Genomic DNA, 13,126 nt, shown 5'->3' with positions numbered 1-13,126 from the left:
AACACTCGTGAGCTGTACCATAGTTCTAAATGTGACTCAATGCTATACGAAGAACAATGGTGACAAACTGTATAAAACCGCGGCAGTGATCGATGGTACTTTACACAATATCTGCTTTTCAGTAGCAGCATTCTAAGAGTGAAAACTGCTTGCACAGTACCAAGCCTTGTACCAGTTCGTGGGAGTTACTGCTATTAAAAAAAAAAAAAAAAAAAAAAAAAAAAAAAAAAAAAAAAAGAATTCACAAACTTTATTTTGCTATTTGAGTATGTATAAAGTCACTTTTTATGTGATGAAGAAAACACACTCAGCAAAAAGAACTATTAGTTCTGAAGACTGAAACGATAGTATGATCGAGCTACACATGATCTGAAATAGTTTAACAGGCAAGAAATGCTATAAACACATTTTTCCAAGTGTAATTTGGGTACGTTCCTCTCAATCCACCCAGCAAGTATGAGAATAAGTAAAACCACCACTTCTAGAATAATTTACGAAGAGCCTGAGTGCGATTCAATAGGTTACACCGGAAGGAATATCACAGGGCAGCGCTTGTATACAAAAGACACACATGCCACACATTCCTGATTACCCTAACTGAAGATGCAACCCCAGGAAGCCAGGCAATACCGTGCCTGCCTTTTGCAGGCAGAGGTTGCTCCACTCACACCCCAGGCCAGCAGAAGTCATGTCGCAGCCCCCAGCACCATGTTCATTCCAGCCAACAAACCTGGCTGATGCCTGGAATGGGCTTGGTGCTGCACTAACCTGGGATTCCCAGCCTCCAGCTGGCAGTTCCTCAGGTGCAGCAGACCTGTGCCCGCCTAAAAAAGGCTGAACAATTAGTAGTTTCTAAACGATGCCCCACTTGCGCTCTCAAGACAAGAAACGTGCATGCGTGCCCGTGTGTGCAGGAGCACTACGCGCAAACCACCACGCATTTCTGACAACACTCTGCCTCGATTTGCTGGGCAGGAAGTTTTCGTTTTTCTACCTTCTAGGAAGCTGTGCAGACAACTCACGAAAGGTAAAAAATGCTCCGTAGACAGAAAATAGCTGTGTTAGTCTTATCTCTGAAAATAAAAGGTCATTTACTTCCCAGGTAAACAGTTTAAGAACATTTCTGTAGCCACAAATTGGGACTGTTTGGCAAAACAAGAAGTCTTTCCTGTCCACAGTCCGTGCTACCCCAGAAATTTATTTAGCACCCTTTGGAAATAATGTAAATAATGCAATCTATTTATAAAGCCCTTGCAATTTGGTTCAGTTCTCAATTTGGGATGTAGTCCACTGTAGTGAATCATGGACTTTAGTTATCCTGGGAAATCAGGATAACCAGTGCAGCCTGCCAGGGGGGTGCCACAGACTGTAGAAGCCCAATGTGCTGGAGGAGGTAGCAGGAAAATTGCCCATGTACCCCCAGATTTGTGTTCACGGCTTAATGAGGGTCTCAGTTTTTTCCCCACTGAAAGCCTGAACTACTGGAATCAAGAGAGAATGGTATAATAAGAGGTAATTAAAAAATAAAAATAAAAAGGGAAAAACCTAACTCCATCTTCAGTAACTGTGAGGAATGGTCTGAAAAACCGTGGCTTGAGGTTACCTTGCCAGGGTCCCAAGTCCACCAGCAGGCTCTGCAGCCTCTTCCCCCCACACGTCTGGGAGTTTACCTGCCTGTGTTCGAGGTCAGCTCTGCTACTGGGCAGCCGTAACTGGGCTCAGACTGCTGGGAAACAGCTCAGTTGTGGAAACCTCCCAGGTGGCTGGCCTGCAGTCACGGTTCAGCTCCAGCCCTCGGCTGGGCCTGGCCTGTGTGACACTGCCCGTGGCAGGCACCACATCTTGCCGAGGTGGGACCTGCCCCGTCGCTGCCAACTTGCCTGGCGGTCACCAGACGGCACCCGACCCCAATGGGCTGTCCCCAGTCCCACTCTGCTCTCCTCTTCGAGTAGTATTTGAGGTGCCTGCCCTGCCTGCCTTGCTGTCACCCTGGGTCCCAGCTCACCTCCGCATTGGGCAGGCCACTCCTGCGGTTCCCTAACAGCCTGGAAGCATCAACACACAAAAAGCAAATGCATTTATTTTTGAGTCCTCATTTATTGTCTTTGGCCTTCAAAAAGTACTGAAAGAAAACTAATCCATGCTGAATCTGATGAGCGTAAGAAAAACAGAGGGTTCCACCTCGTTTCCATTTGCAATTTCAATTTACAGAATTGCCTCCAGTATACACTGAATTATCCTAACTACCTAAATAAAATGAGACACTTAGAGGAGGGGTTGAACCTCAAGGATATCCCTTCCAGCAGCAAAAAAGCCCACTGGGGATAGTATTGCCTGAGAAATGAAAGCAAAATGAAAGCAATCACATACTGATTAACAAACCAAGATACATTTTATAAAAAAAAAAAAAAAAAAAAGAAAAAGTAGTTTGTAATTAGGACAAAAAATTGCACTTGCAAAAGCCTCCAGCTCTGACTGCTTGTCTTTCAGAAAGTGTCATAAAGAGGCATTTACTGAAACAAATCCCCTCCTCCCTACCCACACCTCCTCCTGACAATTCTTTGTGACATTAAATAAGACAGGTCTATCAAGCAACAAAGAAGCTAGGAGAGACCTAATATTTGGAATAGAAGAACATCCACCCAATTTCTGAATTCCCAATTTTCTATTCTGACAAGGAAAATATTTTCCATATACCTGAAAGGAATAAAATTAAGGCCCATATTCTTTGCAGGTGGCTGACACAACTTGGTTGAAATTAGCAATTATCAAATTATCCTACACTGCTACTGATGGTACAAGCAGTGTGTTGCACTCCATATAGAAAAAGAGAAAAAGACACAGGATAACTTGATTTGGAGCTGTACCATGCCAGTATCTGGGCATTTATTCTTTTCCATACAAATCTGATTTATTATTTGCTACAGTTTGACTAGACGATTGCAAGCTGAAGTCATGCTGGTTACATCTTTTTTCATTGCCAGGTCTGCCACATGTAATAAAAGGCTTCAAGCTTCCCAAATACAGTAAAAGTGAACTGAAAAAGTAGTTCACATTTAACTAGAGCACACTTTGTGCCGTCCTTGGAAGTTGTATGGAGCTAGCTAAGTGCTAACTATCATCATCATCACCACTAACCAGCAGAAAAATTGCATAATCTTCAGCCACTCTTCTGCTTGCACTGCAGTACAGATCTGCTGATTTTCTTTAAGATTATTTTGACTGGTATTCAAGTCATTAAGAGCCACTTGCGCTCATGCTGGTGACAGGATCTATGACAACCAGCCCAGTTCACAGGCACTTTAACATAATTGGATAGATGTACAACCTTGTGTATCAAAAATGTATCTCGGATACAACCACAATCTCAACTCTGTTGAGCCATGCTGTGAAAAACACATTCGCATCTGTACAGCTCTAAGTCAGCATAGACTCACAGACAACTGAGACTTATTTTATATAACAAAACTATTAAGCTTTGAAAGCAGAAGCCTTTTGTCACCACTATCCTGCACACACACACACACACAAACTTCATGTAATTAGTAAATGCCAGCCTACCTGCTGCCTGAACAAAGGCAATTCCCTTAATAAACATAAACCATAAGCAAATGTCAGCATAAGGCAAGGGAAGATGTACTCCAACGCAGAGGCACCACATCCCTGAGGAGTGCACCAGGTTACCTTCTGCCAGTGAAGCTTCTCACAGTGAGCATACACAGCTTCTCTAGCAGCACCTACATGAACATGTGCATTAATAACTCAGGAGTACCAGCAGCATTAAGCCTGCAGAAGGTTAGCTAACTAGTTCAAATATGCCTTGAATGGTAGCCAGAAAAGGAATCAAAATGAAAAAAAGAAATACATTTAAAAGGGTCAGTGATTGGAAGAAGGAAATTTATTCAAAGAGACTGTCTTTTCATGTTTTGAAACACCAACTGAAATAGAGCAAGAGGCTCTGCTTCTGAAAAACATAACACTCAATGAATACCATTGCACTTGAATGCTGACTGGAGAGATGCCAGCGATGCCAATGATACCAGAGAAACAGCTATAGCAATGTCTTTTTCTCCTCTACAGAAAGGAGGAGGATCGTTGACCTGTAGAAAGTCTTGAAAAATGACTCAGTGAAACTTTTTTACCTCTGGATCAAGCATACATATCAAGGACTATGTGCTTCATCTCTCTTACAAGAATTACAACAGTATCACTATTCAGAACTAAACCGATCCATGCTTGGGGAACATCCATCATATTGTCCAAGCATTCCTTAGTCTTTTCTGCACCTATTCTACACAGATTGAAAACTGACCACGGCTAGCAATCACTGCAAATCTCTAATGAATTAGGAGGCAGCCTTTAGCCATACTCCCAATGGCCTGAAGGTAGAAAAACAGCCTGTCCTTTTTGTTTGTTCATATTGGATGCATTCAGGTTATACAGCTGTGCCCATGCTACGTGGCAGGAAGTGAGCTCTGACATCCCCTGTCACCCAGCCTGCACATTAAGGTTTCTTTGACATGGAAACATGGACACAGAGGTGTGGAAGGGGGGAAAAAAGGGACTGCATGCACACGAATACAGGGAGAAGCCAGGACCCAGCCCCAAGAGAGAGCTGGGAAGTGTTCCTGGGGTCCTACAATTTACAGGCATCCTTTGTATCTCGTTATTCCTCAACTTTAAAAGAAGGGAGAAACACTTCTTTGTTTTTAATGGTGCACACATAAAATAAATCATTCACTGAGAAAGAATTTCAAAGTACAGAAATAAATCTTTAGATTCCAGGATCAGTTATGTGCTTGATCAGCCAACTTTTCTATCCCACTTAGGATGTGAACACTCTGGTATTGTATCTGTCCGAAACAGAGCAACGAGCCAAGTACTCAAAGCTTTCCACCCATGATCACGGCCAGTGTGAGACATACGCCATGAATTTCAGACCAAGATCCAGCTGCAGAAGAAGGAAACACCCTGTTTCCCTACCAGAAGAAATGTACTCTTCATACCTGTACAATTCTTTTGCTTCCCTTCTCTTCCCACGCCATGCAGGCATAACAAATAAAATCAACTGCTATGTATCTTCTTTCAGCACACAATGGAATATATTCACCCAGAGCAATTTAAAAATGGGTGGTCTCCAAAAGTGAAATTAAGTATTTTTACTGTGTGGTTACTGCTTTACAACGCCTCCCTCTTTGGAGAGGGCTTTTGTATGACTCTAACAAATTGTTTTTTTAAGGCAAACATTGATACTTGTTAGCAAGCCAACTTTCAGCCTTGTCACTGGTACGGCCAGGTTGTTTTGGCAGTAAAGTCTAATGGAAATTAAAAGGAAACAAGCCAAACGTGTAACCACTCTACCTTGAAAATAGGCTTTGTTTGAAATGGGTTGTATGGAGGAGCTGGCAATAAAACAGTGGCTGTCAAGTTCTGCTTTTGGACTATTATTGCTAACTTAACCAACCGTTCCAAACAGATTACAATGTGCTCAAAAAAAAAAAAAAAAAGTAGTAGCAAAAGATCAAATTTGTGCTTAGCCAAGTGAAACAGGACGTTACAGACAGCTGCTGTTTAAGAGCATGCGTCCATTTAGCCATCTCACTTGGCTGCCCCCAGTATCGTTCTTACGAAACACACACAGCTAGGGGCACTACTACCAGCAAAACTGGAAAAATTTAGTGGTGTCAGTATTTCACCTGTCAGGTTAGAGCTCATACAGAGTCTGGCATCAGTTATTTTGACCTTCAACTCTTCCAGAAAAAACCCTGTACAAACTCCCAAATGTCAACAGTTATTTTACATCTCTGAGTTCCCAGAACATGGTATTGACATAGTGTTCATTACTAAGACTTGCATGGTCCAGATTTTTCTAGTCCTTCCCTTCCATTTACAATTTTCAAGACTAAGCTGTGAATGTGAAAATACTTAACGATATTCTGCAGAGCTCACCTCTGTGTTTAGTGTTCTTTGTTATTTACAACACAGACAGGTTATGATCTTTCTGACAATTTTTCCAGGGTATTTAAAAACCCCCTTCAGGTATTTCAGGAAACCCAACAACAACATGGAAATTGCCTGCTTAACAATTTTACATCTGCTTCTTATTTTGTACCAGTTTCATACTCTAACAGATAGGGTAACATGCTGTCAATTTATCATGCATTTTCATCTGTTTTATTTAAATTTTAAATCTGAAGCAAGATACTAACCCATGGGACTCAAAATACATTAAGAAAAAGGAAAAAAGGTCAGCAGTAGATTCCGACATTAAAACTACTTGTCTACATGCTAAAAAAATCTCGCAGCAGGACACTAAGAAAACTGGCTGTGCTAAACACCCTCCGCAAGATAAAACAAAACCAGCACAACTTCCCACCTCCCCATTCTTCCTTGGGACCACAGTTATGCAGCATTTTGTTGCTACCTAAATAACCACTTGCTTTTGGACTCATTATCAGATGTATTCTGCTCCATCAGGAGAAAAGATTGGAAAGGGAGAAATGTGTGCGGCTTTTACTCAGCAGGGATCATAAAGCACAGCTTGTGGTAGGCTCTTCAGCATGTGATTAGTAAACCAGCTAACAGTGGTGCAAAACTTACTTTACTGTCTCTAAAATTTCTCCAAGTCAAAACCTGAAAATTCAGTGTCCAAGGCACCTACGTATAGGCCTATAAGTTGAATAAATATAAAGTTGATGGAAAGAAAAGAACATATGACAATACGTAAAGAATATCAAATCAAATATCAAATTTATACGCCCCCATTTCCAGCCTCTGGCACTCCAACAACGCAAAATCTAACAAACTGTGTGTTTCCTGATTATAAGCAGCTGAAAGCCAACCATCATAGTTTCTTCTACTGGGATGAGCTGGAAGAAGTGGAATGTTACCAGACTCTCTTAAAGCATCAATGTGAATGGTCCCTGTTAAAGATGCCTTTGTTAGTGATCTACTTTAAAGTAAAGCAGAGTTTTACTTCAAAACTTTAAAGTTGGGCAGAGTAATCCAGCCCAAATAGAGCACAGTAAAATCTTGAATTCTGTAAGATGGTGCATCAACTGAGAATACAGCGCACAATGGTGAAGATATTTGCAAAGCAGTGGAAAGGGAAAAACCAAGCGTAAAAATACCTTAAGCTCAAAGCCACTTCTACCTACTTGACATCATGTGCTTCTAATATAAAAATAGGTTTAGCCTTCATCTTTACCCACAAAAAACTACTAAAATTCCACTGCAAGACTCTCTGCTTTAATAAAACCTAGACTACAGTTTTAATTTTAAGCAAAATAAAACAACATAGGAAATTCACAGCAATTCCTTTTCTATGAAGAAATGTTTAAACTTATGCAGTTGAACAAAGTTCTCGTTAAATCAGCTGGCTCATTGAAGTGCAGACTACAAATGTCTCAATCTACACAGAGCTCAAGTTCAGGCAAAGGAAACTGCAAGCACCTGTCAGCCTGATTTGGCTGATTTAACAGCACTGAGGGATTCTGAAGCAGAGCAGGACATAATACAGATTACATGCAGGTAACAGCTGGTATTGGATTTTTCTGAACTAGTAAAAGCAACAGGATTGGTGACAAACAAGATGCTTTAAAACTACTATCAGAGCAAAAAACTCTCTCAAAGTAGTATTTTTTGCTAGCGAGGACAGATTCCAGACACAGTAATAGGTCATATTTGAAATCTAGGGCTAAGACTGAAATTCATTCCCTTTCCTAAAAAGTACAGACAGACCTGAAGTACAGATAAATAGTATAAATACAAAAGTAAAAACATGTTTCTTGGTCCAAAGATTGTAAGCTGGCAGCATCAATCTAATTAGCAGGGACAGAAGGGGGTGGGAGGGGGAAAGCCAGTAAAACTCTTAACACAAGGAATATATAAGTTGAAGCCCATTTTAGTGGCTGAGAACTAGCAATTTTGCTTAAGATTATACCCTTTTTTTTGAGATTTTAATGGAGCATGGGCACTGCACCAGCAAAAAATATAAGTACCTGATCTTAATTTTAAATGAATGCAATTTACAATCTTCTACTTTTATTCTTCTTTATCTAGAATGAAAATATTACATTATATGAACATCCAAAAGAACACAGAATATATATACATTTGTATTGCTGCCTAACTGTGCTACACTTGTGTGTCATACAAATACATGTTTGAACACATACACACACCCCACCCCCCACCCCCCAATAAGAAAATCTTGGCTTTTTCATTAGTTTTCAGATTCAAAGAAAAGAATTCCAAAGCTGAACTGAACTGATTCACTTAACATTTTTAAAAGTTCTCAGGTTAGCTAATGCCTTTGATTTCAAATACATACATTCAACCATTGTACATTGGCCAAATGGTCTATTTACATGCTTAGGGGATTGATGGCAAGACAGTACTGCTTTCTTAAAGCTTCAGCTTTTCAGGGATGCCATCTGTTTGCTAAAACCATTTAATAGAAGTTCTGTTAATAACCATAAAACCAAAATAACTTAGTTCATTTTATTAGTAGTGACTGCAGTGGCTCAATCATAGTAAGTTAAGATCTGTGCATTGCAGTGTACAAGGGATTTGTGGTTTATGAAATGTACTTCAGGATGCAAATACTTCAGTGGCATTTTTATAGCGGAAGTATCTTTTTTTCCCCACTGGCATAATTTTGCTTAAAAATTGCTGCTATCTAAGCAACTACAAATAATGCCCCCGTCTAATAAGCAGATTAGAGACAGTAGGTCAGATTCCAATTTCAACCGAGATTTAGATTTCTATTACTTGTAAACAAATTAAAATACTATCATCACCGAATAGTTAAGTTCTGGAAAGTGTGACCAGCTTGTAACAGAATTTACCTAAAGTCTTATTTATAATTTATTTTGCTATTTGGAAAGATAGTACAACTTCTATTGATTCTGACTCTGTGTATCTTAGGCCCAAAATCTGGTTAAAGACTCACTGACTACAAGGACTTTTATCACAAAAAAGAATAATTTGTTAGAAACTTTTCAGAGAAACTTTCAGAGAAACTTTCTTTTTCAAGGACGTTCTGTTGTCAAAGGTGTCTCAAATCTTGACTAGAACTTGTTACTACAGCAGAATGGCCACAACAGCCCCAAGCACTATTAACCCAAGTCATCTCACCAGTATTCATCTGTGCAAGCCTGGAATATTCACTGGTATGTGGCTTGCAGCATCTCAAATGCAGCGTATATCCTGTCAGCTTATTACAAATAAGGAAGGGCATTTGTCTTTTTAAAAATCAAAAAACAACTTTAAAATTGACCCTTAACATATGGACTTTTTTTCCCCCTTTTTCCAATGCTGAACATCTTTTTCTGATGTTCAGGGATACAATAAGAGAGATGGACTGGCTAATACTGTGTAGTATGGTTGTAGTAACATCCAGGTTAATAATCAAGAAGGTTGCCAGGAGGAGAACTTTGGATGTTTGTGGGTAGAATAGCTGCTAGAAAGCAGCTGAGGTAGATTTGACCCCTGGCAGTAACAGAAGACCATGAAGAGGGGAAGAGAGTAATGAAGAAAAGGAAGGAACCAGCCAGATGGAAGGATGCAAACGCAGCTAAAGAAGGTCTAGCAGAAAGAAATGGATCATTAGGTGAGAAGAAAATAGGGGGAGAAAAGCACAGGGAAAAGACTGGTGGCAAGCAAAAGTGGAGAACAGCAGTAAAATAGCATAGTCACACACTGGGAATAAGTCACAGTAAATAGGAAGAACAGTAGGTTGGAGAAATTACCCAGAGCATAAGAAAAGCACAGTTGGCGGTACAGGTCCTGTTTACACTAGGAGGATTTTTAAAATGATTAATGCAAAGCAGCAGGCCAGAAAAGGGATTGGAAAAAAACAAGCACCAGACAGGTGACATCTTTGCAAAAATCTATAGGTCAATCGGCAAAAAATCTTGAACATTTATTTATGCAGCAGCCTATTCCACTAGTATCAGGGATTTGGCAACAGATTAGGCTCCATTCCTTGACTGCCGAAGTGGTTTAATTTGAGATCGTAACAACAAGGTAACATAAACTCTGACTCTTCTCCTCCGAAAGAAAGCATGGCAACCAGCAATCCTATTGTGCTTTGTTGTTGCATAATTGTTAAAGAAATGCTTTCCGATGCCCTGTGAGAGGGAGTACTATCTCGAAAGCTCAAAGGGATTGTTCATTTGATCACTAAGCACAGTGTTATTCTAACCACTCATGAACACAGAGAATGCCTCTATTCTTATGTTCCCCTGAGAGTTGAGATCATCTCAGATATGTCGCCTATCACATATAAAGACGGAGGTAGAGCTGCTGGCAGGACATTTTAAGTGAAGGATTTTCACAGACCTGGAATTTCTCTTCTGCATTTCAGACAATAGTTGAACTTGCTGACCACCGAGCTAATTTAGAAGGTGTAAGTGTACAAGCAAAACTTCACTTATGGATTTCAAGCTTGAGAGCTTCTGTTTTGAATGGTGAAGCAGTTTTAAGAATGACAAAATAGATACAGATGGGTTTCTAATCCCAGATCCATCTGTCTCTCACCAAAGCCACAGGCAGAAACCTGTAAGTGCATTTGATCCAAGGCTCTTAGTACAAGCAGATACTAACACACAAGACAAAAAAAATCCCAAACCACTCCAAAACACAAGGAAAACCCCTACACTCAAAACCCACACACTGGACTAAAAAGCTGTACGCAAAGATAATGCAAGTAGCAAAGAACAAGGTTACTCCATGCTGTCCTCTCCTACCATCTCCTAAGAATATGTATGAGTTTTTATTTCTGACCTCTTAAAATTTGTTTTACAATATTCTATTCAAGGCATTAAGATAGTCTTGTGATGCACTTTAATGATTCTTGAATTGTTTTGTTGAAAACATTAAGTTGTTTACCAGTAATCTCAAAAATTAAATGCCCAGCCTCTTACCCATACATATATTAGTTAAAAAAACCCACCTCTGATTCATGCGACTTTAGCACAAGTAGCATATAGGCAAGAACTCGGATCGCTACTACATGCTAAAATCTACAGAAGACTAATGCACTTTCCAACTTACGCTTGAGAGAGTCGAAGAAATTGCCTATGCATCTCCATTGTGTGCACATTACTGTTCTCTGAATTAACACACAAACCAGCCTAGACCTCACTAGGAATTAAATAGATGCATCTACAGCGCACAAAAAGACACAAATACGCCTTATCAAATTCCTCCCCCTAATCTGAGTTGTACTCCCCCCCCGTGGAAAACACAGCTTACTAACATGACTCCTTATTTTTGTGTATAAGTAATATCCTTAAAATAAATGCACTATTGTAACCACAACATTTTAAGGAGCTCTGAGGGATTCTAAAAACCTACACTTCATGCAAATTAACTGCAATTTTCAGAAAGATCTGATCTCATTAGAAGTTCTACAACCAAGAAATGTTATGATATTTCACTCAGATGAAAATGTCATTATTTTGCTCAGATACTTTTTCTTTTAACACTATAGGTCAAAAAAAATTACACCTTTCCAACATTCTGACTGAGAACCTCCAAATCAAACCCCTTTTTATTCTCTAATTAAAAAAAGCAAATAAAACACCTAAATAAAACCATCATAAGGATCAAATATTTCTATACTTCCTCAATGAAAAGAAACCTGTTAAATTAAAGGGGTTATATTTTTATTTAAATCAGAATATTTGAAATATGAATCTGGCCCTTAAAATACAAGTCTTTCTGTTGCAGTGCTGTATCACACTTATGTCAACATAAGCAGACTAACATAGATGGTGGAGAAAATGCTCTAATTTTAAATAGCTCCCTATGTCCAACTAGCTTATATTCAGCCTTTTCCCACACTTCAGGCCTGATAAAGGACATGATTAGATACTCTGAAAAACACAGGGAGCTGACTAGAAAAGTCAGATATCTGTATATGTCAATATATGTCTTTATTACAAAGAGGTCAGGAGTCACGATGACTAGCCAAAGCAGTGTGTGATTTTGAGTAACATGCTGATTTCAAGACATTCACTTCTGTTTTCTTGAGGGGGCAGCTCTGCACACTTTCTTTTTCTTATTTTCTTTTTATTGGAATCTTGAAAATAACGTGCAAGAACATTCAGACTCAGAAACCTCGTAATAGGTATCTTAACTTTAGGTAGTCCTAAAAAGGGTCCTTCTACAAGGGAACTAAGAAAATACATTAGAAAAGGCCTCCTATTTTCACTGCAGGAGACATTTGTAAGCAGCACATATGTTAAACAAAAAAAAGTGGGTGGGAAAAATGTAACTCAGAAGCTAGAAAGACATTTTTCACCTCTTATAATTATTCAGAACTGAAAGAAAAATTACAAGTCAATATAAAAAGGCTGTTGATGAGAAGGGCTGGAGAGAGAAGTAACTTAAATGTTTGCCTTCAGGGAGAAGTCACTAGCAGAACTATATTGGTACAGGTATAACATTGTAGCTGTAACTCTGCCCAGAGCAGAAATAGCATGTAGAGAGGGCGCTAATGGAGCGCACATCGGAATAGAGTAATTGTGCTGTTGCGACTCTGCTACTGAGTTTTCTGAAGTAGAACAGGCTTCATCCTCAAACTGCAGTTCATCTGCAAAAACTAGAACAACTAGATTCTTGCGCTACAGTTAGAGAGCAACACACTCCTTGGTGCAAAAGTAGTTTGCCTGGCAGAGGCAGTACTTACTCTGAGAAACAGAAATTGGCTGTAACAGGTACAGAGCAACTTAGTCTTCCCATTACATTTATAGATCAAGAGGCTTAGCGAGGTCCTAGTCCTTGACCAGGTGCTTCTGCAGTATGAATAATAATGTGAAATAATGCTAGAAATGAGTCTGCACCTGGATTATGGTACTTTAGTAATAGAGGAAAAAAATCATGTGCACCATGAAAACACTTAGAGCAGTTAAAAAGGAAAAAAGAAAAATCCCAAGCATGCATGCATTTAAAAGTCTCACCTCCTGGGCTTCTCACTTTCAGAAAATCCTGTTAATTAGATTCAATCCCACTGACGGCTCCAATCCACGTCCTGAAAACAGGCCACTAGATACAAATTACTACAATTGAGGTGAGCACTGATTTTGAAATAGAAGCCAGACTTACTGTTGCTGGTATA

The 13,126-nt window shown here is 39.5% G+C and overlaps 1 protein-coding gene across 2 annotated transcripts in view; it reads right to left on the bottom strand.

The window, feature by feature from the left end:
- The window catches only part of MBP (myelin basic protein), a 95,848-nt gene that overhangs the window by 38,443 nt on the left and 44,279 nt on the right, over positions 1 to 13,126 (bottom strand). The gene's annotated exons all lie outside the window — the stretch shown is intronic.

This window comes from Fulmarus glacialis, unplaced genomic scaffold (genome assembly GCF_000690835.1).
Source record: "Fulmarus glacialis isolate BGI_N327 unplaced genomic scaffold, ASM69083v1 scaffold39965, whole genome shotgun sequence".
NCBI classification, from domain to species: Eukaryota; Metazoa; Chordata; class Aves; order Procellariiformes; family Procellariidae; genus Fulmarus; species Fulmarus glacialis.
Note: the sequence above shows the minus strand (reverse complement) of the source record. Positions and strands in the feature narration are given on the sequence as shown.